Genomic DNA, 11,416 nt, shown 5'->3' on the forward strand with positions numbered 1-11,416 from the left:
TTACCCGAACTCTAGTTTATTTTTCAAAAAATCTTATCTTCTTTAAAAGTGTCCTAATGCACTATAATCATTAGGTGGCGACTCTTCAAATTCCATAACCCGATTCCTCGAAAGGGGAATAAGAGTTGTTTTGCCCATAATGTCATAAACCCGATCTCGCCTTCTTTTAGGAGGAAAAAAGGGGGCGTCGACATCTTTGTCAATGACAGACGGTCTGGGATAATTTCGAGGTTGTACTGAAAATGGCAGGCAAAGGCTTGGCCGAATCATCCCATGTGTACCATGGAACAAAGTTTGGAACAAAGGTTCACTGGAAGATCGGTGTAATGTAGCAGGTGGAGGTGCCACAAAAACAGGTGTAATTAGTGGGGGAGGGTGTGGGACCTGTTTGGGTGGTAGAGCTTGAGAAGTATGGGAAGTGGCGCCATAGCATTGTTGGTATTGGGGAAAGGCTGGAGATGAGTTCACAGTGGGAGGCTCCGGAGGTTGGGCCGATGGTGGGATATAAGCAGGGTTGGCGGGATAAATCGGTGGTGGATGCCCTTTTGCCCAGGCTTGGTACATTTCAGCCATCTGCTGTTTTAACTTATACATCTCTTTCTTCATTGCATTAACATCTAGTTCTTCCACCTCTTTTGATGGGTCAACAATACTTGTCTCCGGTTCTTGGTTGGCCATATTCAGCCTGTCTTTTGATCGGGTGTTGTATGAGTGAGTTGCCAGAATGCCAATCAACTAACCACCTGCCTGGACTCAACACATCAAACAACAACCTTGTTAGCGATTAGGCTTTAACAGATTGGTAACCGTACATTGGGCATGAATGCACCTAAGCAGTTAACCGTCTCTATTATGTATTTGATCGGTTGCATGCATCATCCCGGCCCTTTCTTACTTTCAATTGCAAACTTCCCCCTTTTCTTTCTTTTTCTTTTCCTTCCTTTAACTCTTGCCTCAGTTCTCTCTTTGTTTTTATTCTCTCTTGATTTCTTATTTTCACTCTTTGCTTTCTTGTTTTTCCGCTCTTTTTCTTTTCTTTACTCTCTTGTTTTTCCTCTTATTTTCTTTCTCTTTTTTTCATTTGGTTACAGTCGAATCCTATGGAGATTGCCTACGTATCATGACCCCGCATGAATTAGACCAAGCGTAGTTCTTGGAGATAAAATAATAAAACATTTTTTTTTGGAATTTTCAAATTTTTTCATAATAAGACTCGGAAATAGACTTAAACAAAAACTAACAGACAATGATGAAAGATGAAATACAGACTCGAAAAACAAACAACCCACACACTCTAATAAAAGAAATACAGACTCTAAGACAAACTGGTAGCCTTTAGCGGAAAGAAAATACAGACTCAAGAAATCATGAATACATCAGTGCCTCAATTGCCCCGGGCCGCGGGGCATCATTCGGCCTCGCCGCGAGCCGACTCGCTAAATCCCCTTGGAGGTGGTAGAGATCTTCCATTACCCGGCGAACGAAAATCATCACAGTAGCGAAGAACATAAATCTAGTCATATCCTCACAGCTACTGCACTTCATCGCGATGTAGTTGGCGACCCTTTTGACTCGCTCTCTTATGACGCCCTTCTCTTGCAACAAACACCCAATCTGTTCGGTTCTGGCTTCCAAAGTTTGTTCGGCTACCTGGTTCTGCTCTTGGAGTTGTTGCAAGTCTTTTTCTAGCCGTGCCATTGCCGTATAACACTGTTACCTTTCAGCCTTGAAGTATTTCACCTGTTTGATCATTTCGTTTTCTATGGCGATGGCCCTTTTCTTTAATCCCGCGACCTCGCCATCGTACTTTTCTTTTAGCTACTTAACTAGGCATGCTCGTTCATCCGCATTTTTAGCCAACTGTTTTCGAGGCTTGGCTAGTTCACATTCTGCTTTGTTCAAATCAAAACTATAGTTACTCACTTTCTGCCTCAAGTTAGCTATGAGTTTCTCATCTTTGGCACTTCGGGCTGGGTTTTCTGCCGCTATTTTCATTTTCTGAATCTAGGCTCGAAGGGCCTTATTTTCTATGGCTAGCTTTTTCTTTTCTCCTTCGTCTGCCACAGTTTGCAAGCTATTTTCAAACTAAAGGTCCTTGACTTGTTTTTCCAATTTTCTTATGGTATCCCTATGCTCGCTTTCTTTGGCCAACCAGTCCCATTGTTCTTGTGATGCCTCAACGAATTCCTGAAGATGGGGTCTTTTAGCCGGTCTCCCAAACTCAGTTTCTCTCATATACCAAGCAAGGTACCCTGGTGAAACCTCACCTTTGGATCAAGCACGCACACAGGTATTGGTTGTTAAGTATTGACATTTGCTCCAGATTTGGCAGACTACTGCTTCATGAAATTGACCGTTAGGTCCGATCTCGACTACTTGGGCACTAAGATCTTCATCTCTCGAAACTATCTGGAATCTCCCCAGCTGCATCAAAACCCGATATGGAGTATAAGACTGGATACTCCTAAGTCCCATCAAGAGGAAATTAGGCCCGGTGGCTGGCATGTATATGACCTCATCCACAGGCAACCATCCAAACGTCCACTCTATTTGGTTTGCAATGATGGAACAGAGGCACGCTTCCCACTCTGTGACCCCCTCCGGCAGGCTGATCCCGTCAACCCTTATGTAAAATTCTTCAATGCATATCTTCTCTATCGACCCATAGCACATAAATTGAGGACGATGGCATAAGTGTTCGATCATCCACATCTGTAACAACACGTTGCACCCCTCAAAAAAGTCTCATCCGGCTTTGCAAGTTGTGAGAGCGCGGAAGATTTCAGCTATTATCATGGGTGCGAGGGTGTTGTTGGCCTGATTAAGCAAAGTACTGACAACTCCGGCTATTTGTATGTCAATATTCCCATCTTTTCTAGGAAACACCAAAAGCCCCAAGAAGACCACCATAAATGTGAAACACCTGTGTTCTTCCCACTTTAGGTGGTTTTCTTTGCTGCAGATTTTATTTTCCGGCTTGTTGAACCCTCCTACATGACCATATCTGTTGTATATAAACTGCAAAGTACAAAAACCAGCTGCCAAGTCTGGGTTGTGGACCCCCCTGCTTATTTTCAAAAAGTCTAAGAACCTGTGGACGGTTACGGCCATTGGAGCAATCAGGTACGGGTGTCTCAGGGGAACTTTGGGATTCTCGATATATCCGGCTATTTCTTCCAATGTTGGGGTAAGTTTAAAATCTGAGAAATGAAATACGTTGTGGGTCGGGTCCCAAACTGTAACCAACGCCTTTATGATGTCCCCTCCTAGGATTAATCTTCAACAACCCAGTGAGGCCTCCCAAGTATTGATTGACCGTGTCTTGTCCCGATTTACCCAAATCATCCCACCACATATGCAACTCCAAAGGGATATTGTTCACGACTGTTATTGGCAAATTCCGACTTATGCTCATTCTGCACATTTATTAGGGTGGTTAAGCGAAAATCACGATTCAATTGTGTCACGACCCAAACCGAAGGGCCGCGATGGGCACCCAGTGCCTTACTCAACCGATTACCAACGTAACATATCTTTCTTATCATGTTATCATGAGTAAATGAGCCAGAAAACCCGTCATGAGATAACAAGAATAAAACATAAGGGAATACTCAACATATGAAGACCCAACATGATATACAAACTAATATATGTGACATACGGGCCTATAAGGCCGACATGACCATTAGTAAACTCGAAACATAGGCCGACAAGGCCATACAAGTATCCATACACCTGACATCTATCTACAAGCCTCTAAGAGTACATAAAATCATAAAGGTCGGGACAGGGCCCCGCCATACCAATCAATACATATCCAAAGCATACTGACCAAATAGGAAACTCTGGAGCAAGTGGAGTGTACCAACACCTTCGCTGAGCTGATAGCCTACTAGAGGATTGTCAACCTATCAATCGAGACCTGCAGGCATGAAATGCAGCGTCCCCAGGCAAAAAGGACATCAGTACGAATAAAGTACCGAATATGTTAGGCAGGAAAGCATAAACAAGAACAGTAATGTAAAGAGAGAGATAGAGGAGATACAACCTGTAACATCAGAGTGCCTCTGAGGGTTACTGATATGAAATGCATAATACATATATATACATAAACTTTTTAAAACATTCGCCTCTCTGGGCATCATCATCATCATATCGTACCCGGCCTCAAAGAGGACTCGGTAAAAGCGTACCCGACCATCATAAGGTTCGGTAGAATCATACCCGGCCACGTGAAGCTCGGTAAAACCCAACTGATCAGTGGTTGCACAATAGGTGCCATACCCGGCCGACTATAGCGCGGCTCGGCAAAGTAAAATAGATACATATATATAATGCATGCTAGACTCATGGAATCATGTTCTAACCCTTTCGGAGTGATGTAAGGTCATTGCACCTTCGATTAACATTATGGACATCCCTACCATCAATATGAACCTTAGTGGGATTTAAGGATCATACACACTTATTTAGAATAACTTTATAAGGAAATAACAACATGGACAACCTTAGTTTCTAGGAGTAGATCCGTTATGAATTAGCGTACCGTTTATGTTTATTTCATTTTAGATCATGCCAAAAGAAAGAAGTAAGTGTATTAACATACCTTAAACCCGTTGAGTCCTTAATCACTTCCAAGCAACTCTTCAAACAAGTCAACTCAATCTATCATAGTATAAGGAGATTCAAAATTAGTGTTGAGCAAAGGCTAAGTCTATAACTTAAGCTAGTAGCTCGTTTACGTAAATTTTGGCAGCATCTCCCTTATAACAAGGGCCTCCTCCAATACCATATACAAACAACAATGACCAGAGCAATCCATAAATACATAATTATCAATATCAAGACACCATATAACCACAATAAGTCACAACTACATTACGACGAGCGGCAAGCTTCGATTGGAATCCGTATACCCCTTATCAATCCTTATAGACTTCTTACTTCAACATAAAAGTATCATTAACTTGATAATGAAGTCATTAATCAATGATTTCGGCCTTATACCATATATTTATAACAACGCAAAATAATCCACAACTTCAACTATCCCCAACTAGCAACTTTATTCACTAGTTCATGTGTAGCCCATCCATTTAACTTAATCAATATCAAGATAACTTTAGGCACAAGAAATAACACAATATAAATACCTCCTACAGTAACTTCAAGTCAAAATCCAAGTTATATTCATTTTACAACAACCCTTAATAGAAATACAACACCATAGAAGTGACTTAAGCTAATCCAAGTATTATCTTGTAGTTTATCATCCTAGCAACTTAACCAACATACAAGAAAGATTAAGCACAATTAGTAGGCTGTTATACTCACCTTAGACAGCAGCAACAACTTGGAATTTCATCCAAATATAGCCCACAACAATCCTCAATGACAACACAACCTCAAAGAGGTGTTGTTCTTCACTAGAACTAAGTTTTGATGTTGAAATATGGTGTAATCACTTTGGAATCACTTCAAACCCTTGTGGTATATGTTTAGGAGGGTTAGGAGAAGTTTGGAGACGAATATTAGTTGAAAATGAGCAAAAATAGGCGTCCAAATCGTTTATAAATTGAAGTAGGTCAACCACCGCCTAAGTGGGTCCCATTGGGAGCTGCTTGCGCGGTCTCGCGAAAACACGAATATCTCTCTACTCCGATGTCGTATTGACGAACGGTTTAATGCGTTAGAAACTAGACTCGTAGATATTCAATTTGGTAGGCAGAACACCCCATGATTCTAAGTATATTTGGGGAAATTTTCAGATACATTTGACCTAAATTTCAGCAAATTTATGAATGTAACTTGTGATGACCTTTGCCAACTCTTGTTCCACAACTTGCTTGCCTTCAAAATGTAGAAAATGAATATCATACAACTAAAATAACTCATATAATAACCTCCTTATCATATTAATAACCCTAGTCTCACCCCAAAGTACATGTTATAACATTCGAAACTTGTCCACTTTCGACGAAACTTATTTTCTTCAATTGGTTTAGCTTCTAAGATTTCCAACCCTCTTGGTACTCGTTATTCATGATCTTAAATATTTGTAACCTCCAAGGTAACATGATTAACTTACTTTATTTGCTTCCAAATATAATCTCATTTCCGAGCTTACATCAGTGACTTACGACATACTCTCACGTATGAAAACTTGGGGTGTAACATCATTCCCCCGTATGAAAACTTGGGGTGTAACATCATTCCCCCCTTTGGAACATTCGTTCTCGAATACTTTAATGCTCGTCTTTCCATCTAAGCAATTGTTTTGTGAATAAATCCAAACGCTTGGGCATTCCCCCCTTTTAGGCCTCTTTGTCACACCATGACATGTGGTTGGAATTCTTCCAACATCGTAACATTTGATACCTTATGTCATGCAGTATGTATGACTGTGTCCTTGTATGAGTGCCTAGCAAGTTGTATTCTCTTTTTCCTCCATCTTTTAGCCAATATCTAAGCCTCACTTTATGAACATATACAAAATTATGACAAGTTGTCCCTCTAGGCATCTATAGGTGTACTGATGTCTTTCGCTTGGTACTTTATCGAACTTAAGACTATTTCTATCTCTTGTTTCATAGCCTTGTATATCTATCCTTATGGATTTACTACATCTAGGTAGGTTATACTATACCATAAAACTTACTTCGGTTTATTATTACCGAGGTTTGCTACCCAACTCCAGGTTACTCTCTCGCTGCTTATCCTATATGTATAAATCTAAGTCCTTTAGTGCTTCCTCATTATTATTCATCTAAGAATAACAAACAAATATCATCTCGAACTTTGGAACTTGTACCCATCTATTGTTTATTCACCTTAATGTTGATCTATAATCTATCACTGATAACTTGCAACCTCTTACGTAATACACTGTCACTAGGGCTCACATCTTATCGGGGAACATATGAAGTGATTTTCCTGATCCACCTAGGGATAATACTATACTTCAATAGTCGTATTTCATTGCATCCCAACACGATTCATCTTATGGGGGTATTCTAATCCCGTGCAATTAATGAAATCCCTTTCTCGTTAAATCATTACTCAATCAAAGGCCTAAGAATCATCCTCTTATCTATCACATTTACACCCTTATTCTACCTCCAGGGCAGCATTCCATCTCTTCTAAATGCACCTAGTCTCAGACTCCTCTGTGTTCATTCAGGCTGTACCGAGCTTTTTATGACATATGGAAATCATCAGCTCCCTTGTTTTGATGGGTTTAATCCCGAGGACATACATATTCTTGTCACCTTCTCACTCACCTTTTTATATCCTTACTCCTATCTACCTAAAACCTTGTTGCTCTACAATACTTTATCTTAGGACCTACACCGATCTATTTATACTACTCGCAACCTTCCTTTAACTTGCTAGCACCATAAATTTCCTTTCGTGCCTTCTCAGTTGTCCTTAAATGTAAGCAATTACTTTTGTTGGTCGTTCTATCACTTGTTGCATGAATACTTGGCTTGTCTTTTTGCCCACGAATACTATAATTTCCTGTACCTCATATGATCTCAAACATCACCTTTGATGTCTTTTTTTTACCATTCATTAGCCATGATAGGTGCCACTTTCTTATGGAGTGTATACAATATTGTAGTGAGACTGTTGTTACAGGATAATTTACTCTTTAGCTCACTATGCTTAGGTGGAAACCTTCTTCCTTATTTCCTCAGCTAGTCTTTCATTGTAGTACTTAGGGAGACCTTCTGGCTCTTGTAAAGTTGCAAGCTTGATATATCGTACACCCGAAGGTAATTTTCGTTATTCTTACTCGCCCATAATAATCCTTAGTTACATAAATTTATGCCTTTGTGCTCGTAGGGTTACTTATAAGCTCAAATTTTTATTGTCTCCTTAGTGGCACTCTCTCTTATTTTTATAAACCTTAAAAATGGTACCTTTAATTGCCTCAACTCCTATCTGAAATTTTTTCAAATGATTGCGATCTCGTATCTGCGAGACTGAATTCACTATGTTGCGGTTCACTACATTTATCTTGCATGATCTATTGATTTATCCATGACCTCTTATCTAGCCATAACTGGGCTCTTCCTAAATCAACTACTAATTACTCGTTGGTCCATTATCATATATATATATATATTCTGCATAATCCCTCTTGGGATATATCCTTTGTCTTAACTTATCTCTCACCACTAGCTCCTGATGTATCAAGTGTCCATTCACACTTATTTATCAATAACATCCTGGCCGGAAACTTTTACTGCCTCTCCCCGGTGTCGTGCTTGTATAATGTTCTGGAGTCGCAACATATCTGCAGGAACTGAATAAATGCAGCATCATCCCTTTCTCCTTTTTACCACATTCTACCTTTACCATTTCATAGTTAACTGAACCTCTTAACTCCGACTTAATATCATATCACACCATATTCCCCCCTTCAGGGGAGTACTAAGATTTAGTACTACGACGATCGACCTATAGATATTTTACCTCTATATATTTGATGTCTTTTCACATTATCGATTACCCTTACTCTCCTTGTGGTAATGCTTTTTGTACCAAGGATAATAAAATTCCTTGCTCGCGAGGATGACACTTAGTGTAACTGGCGCACATAGTCCCTTAAGCTTAACTTTGCTCATATTGTTTGCATTAGGGAAGCGACTTCCTGAATGACCATTAAAGGGCATTCTTTTGTCATCCATTCTATTATCGCCGGAATGCAACCTCTGAAATTCCCATGATGCCGACTATTATCATATCATTTAGTCCCTAGTTCATGTTTAGTTTATCTTGTTTACCAGCCCATACTGATTTCTACTATTCTGGGGGTATATCTTTTCCTGCTGGTAATCGCGTTAGAGTTGCGAACTTATTTCTCGAAAAGAAGATATGACTTTATGGCCTATACTCCTTTGTTGTTTCAAGGCATGTCACCTCTCATCTTTTTCCTTCACTTAACTATAGACTCTATAATTCTGTCATTTTCATCATCATTTTTTTCCACCGTTGTCATCCATGTGGACATCTTACTCATAATTCTTCATTAACTCTATTCTTATTTTCCTACTAACATTTATGTCTATCACTTTATTCTGAAAACATCAACAAGACATTCTTTTGCTTTTAGCTCCCTTTGCTTCATCTCACTGGCTCTTCGGGATGCCTAAAATTCTCTCTCCTAGGGACATGAGCCATGCTAAGGTAATATTTATCCCTTCAAGGCTTCCAGTGGCTATCTTTATAGTACTCATATCTAGCTGTACTATTTTAGAGTGCGCCATCTGGGTATCTCACAAGGAGATTTATTAGCACATTTGCATTATGCTTCAGAAATTGTCAACTAACACAAACAATCAATTCACCATTATGGGTTATCCTAACCCCAACCGGATCCTGATATCTCGTCCTTTTCTTAATCTACACATGTTAGCCCCCAATAGGGTATAATTGAGATGGGTATGGTCAATTATACATACCTCTGTTACTGTTGAGGGTAACTTACAATGCTTATATTTTTCTGCCGGAGATGAAAATACCGATAATCTTTATTAACTAGGTGCCTTGTACCCTTCCCATCTTGCTCCTTTTACTTGTTGAAGCTTGTATCTATCTTTTGAATCTTTCATTGCCTTTAGGGGTGGATAGATATTCTTTGCCTTAAGGCTCCTTATCGAGAAGCTTACACTTCTTAGTACACACATGATCTACTGAAGACCTTATATTTACCCATCATATGCATCATGCAAAAATCGAGCTCCTCTAACCAACTCTTTCACAGCCATATACAATCTTTTACCAACCATCTTTTAAAATGTAGGTATCATTGTATTACGACTAAAGTCGAATTTAGAAGTTTGAATTCTTACAACAGAGCTCTACCACACGATCTAGAATAAGAAGAAAGAGTGACAGCCCTAAATGCCTTGTAGCCTCCTGCTTATAAGTGTGGTGCACTACACACCCATAAACAAGACTCTACTAGACACGGCTTGTAGAATCCCTAGGACAGAACTGCTCTGATACCACTTCTGTCACGACCCAAACCGAAGGGCCGCGACGGGCACCCGGTGCCTTACTCAACCGAGTACCAACGTAACATATCTTTCTTATCATGTTATCATGAGTAAATGAGCCAGAAAACCCGTCATGAGATAACAAGAATAAAACATAAGGGAATACTCAACATATGAAGACCCAACATGATATACAAACTAATATATGTGACATACGGGCCTATAAGGCCGACATGACCATTAGTAAACTCGAAACATAGGCCGACAAGGCCATACAAGTATCCATACACCTGACATCTGTCTACAAGCCTCTAAGAGTACATAAAATCATAAAGGTCGGGACAGGGCCCCGCCATACCAATCAATACATATCCAAAGCATACTGACCAAATAGGCAACTCTGGATCAAGTGGAGTGTACCAACACCTTCGCTGAGTTGATAGACTACTGGAGGACTGTCAACCTATCAATCGAGACCTGCAGGCATGAAATGCAGCGTCCACAGGCAAAAGGGACGTCAGTACGAATAAAGTACCGAGTATGTTAGGCAGGAAAGCATAAACAAGAACAGTAATGTAAAGAGAGAGATAGAGGAGATACAACCTGTAACATCAGAGTGCCTCTGAGGGTTACTGATATGAAATGCATAATACATATATATACATAAACTTTTTAAAACATTCGCCTCTCTGGGCATCATCATCTTCATATCATACCCGGCCTCAAAGAGGACTCGGTAAAAGCGTACCCGACCATCATAAGGTTCGGTAGAATCATACCCAGCCACGTGGAGCTCGATAAAACCCAACTGATCAGTGGTTTCACAATAGGTGCCATACCCGGTCGACTATAGCGCGGCTCGGTAGAGTAAAATAGATACATATATATAATGCATGCTCGACTCATGGAATCATGTTCTAACCTTTCGGAGTGATGTAAGGTCATTGCACCTTCGATTAACATTATGGACATCCCTACCATCAATATGAACCTTAGTGGGATTTAAGGATCATACACACTTGTTTAGAATAACTTTATAAGGAAAGAACAACATGGACAACCTTAGTTTCTAGGAGTAGATCCGTTATGAATTAGCGTACCGTTTATGTTCATGTCACTTTAGATCATGCCAAAAGAAAGAAGTAAGTGCCTTAACATACCTTAAACCCGTTGATTCCTTAATCACTTCCAAGCAACTCTTCAAACAAGTCAACTCAATCTATCATAGTATAAGGAGATTCAAAATCAGTACTGAGCAAAGGCTAAGTCTATAACTTAAGCTACTAGCTCGTTTACGTAAATTTTGGCAGTATCTCCCTTGTAACAAGGGCCTCCCCCAATACCATATACAAACAACAATGACCAGAGCAATCCATCAATACATAATTATCAATATCAAGACACCATATAAC

This window comes from Nicotiana tabacum, chromosome 22, assembly GCF_000715075.1.
Source record: "Nicotiana tabacum cultivar K326 chromosome 22, ASM71507v2, whole genome shotgun sequence".
Classification (NCBI taxonomy): Eukaryota; Viridiplantae; Streptophyta; class Magnoliopsida; order Solanales; family Solanaceae; genus Nicotiana; species Nicotiana tabacum.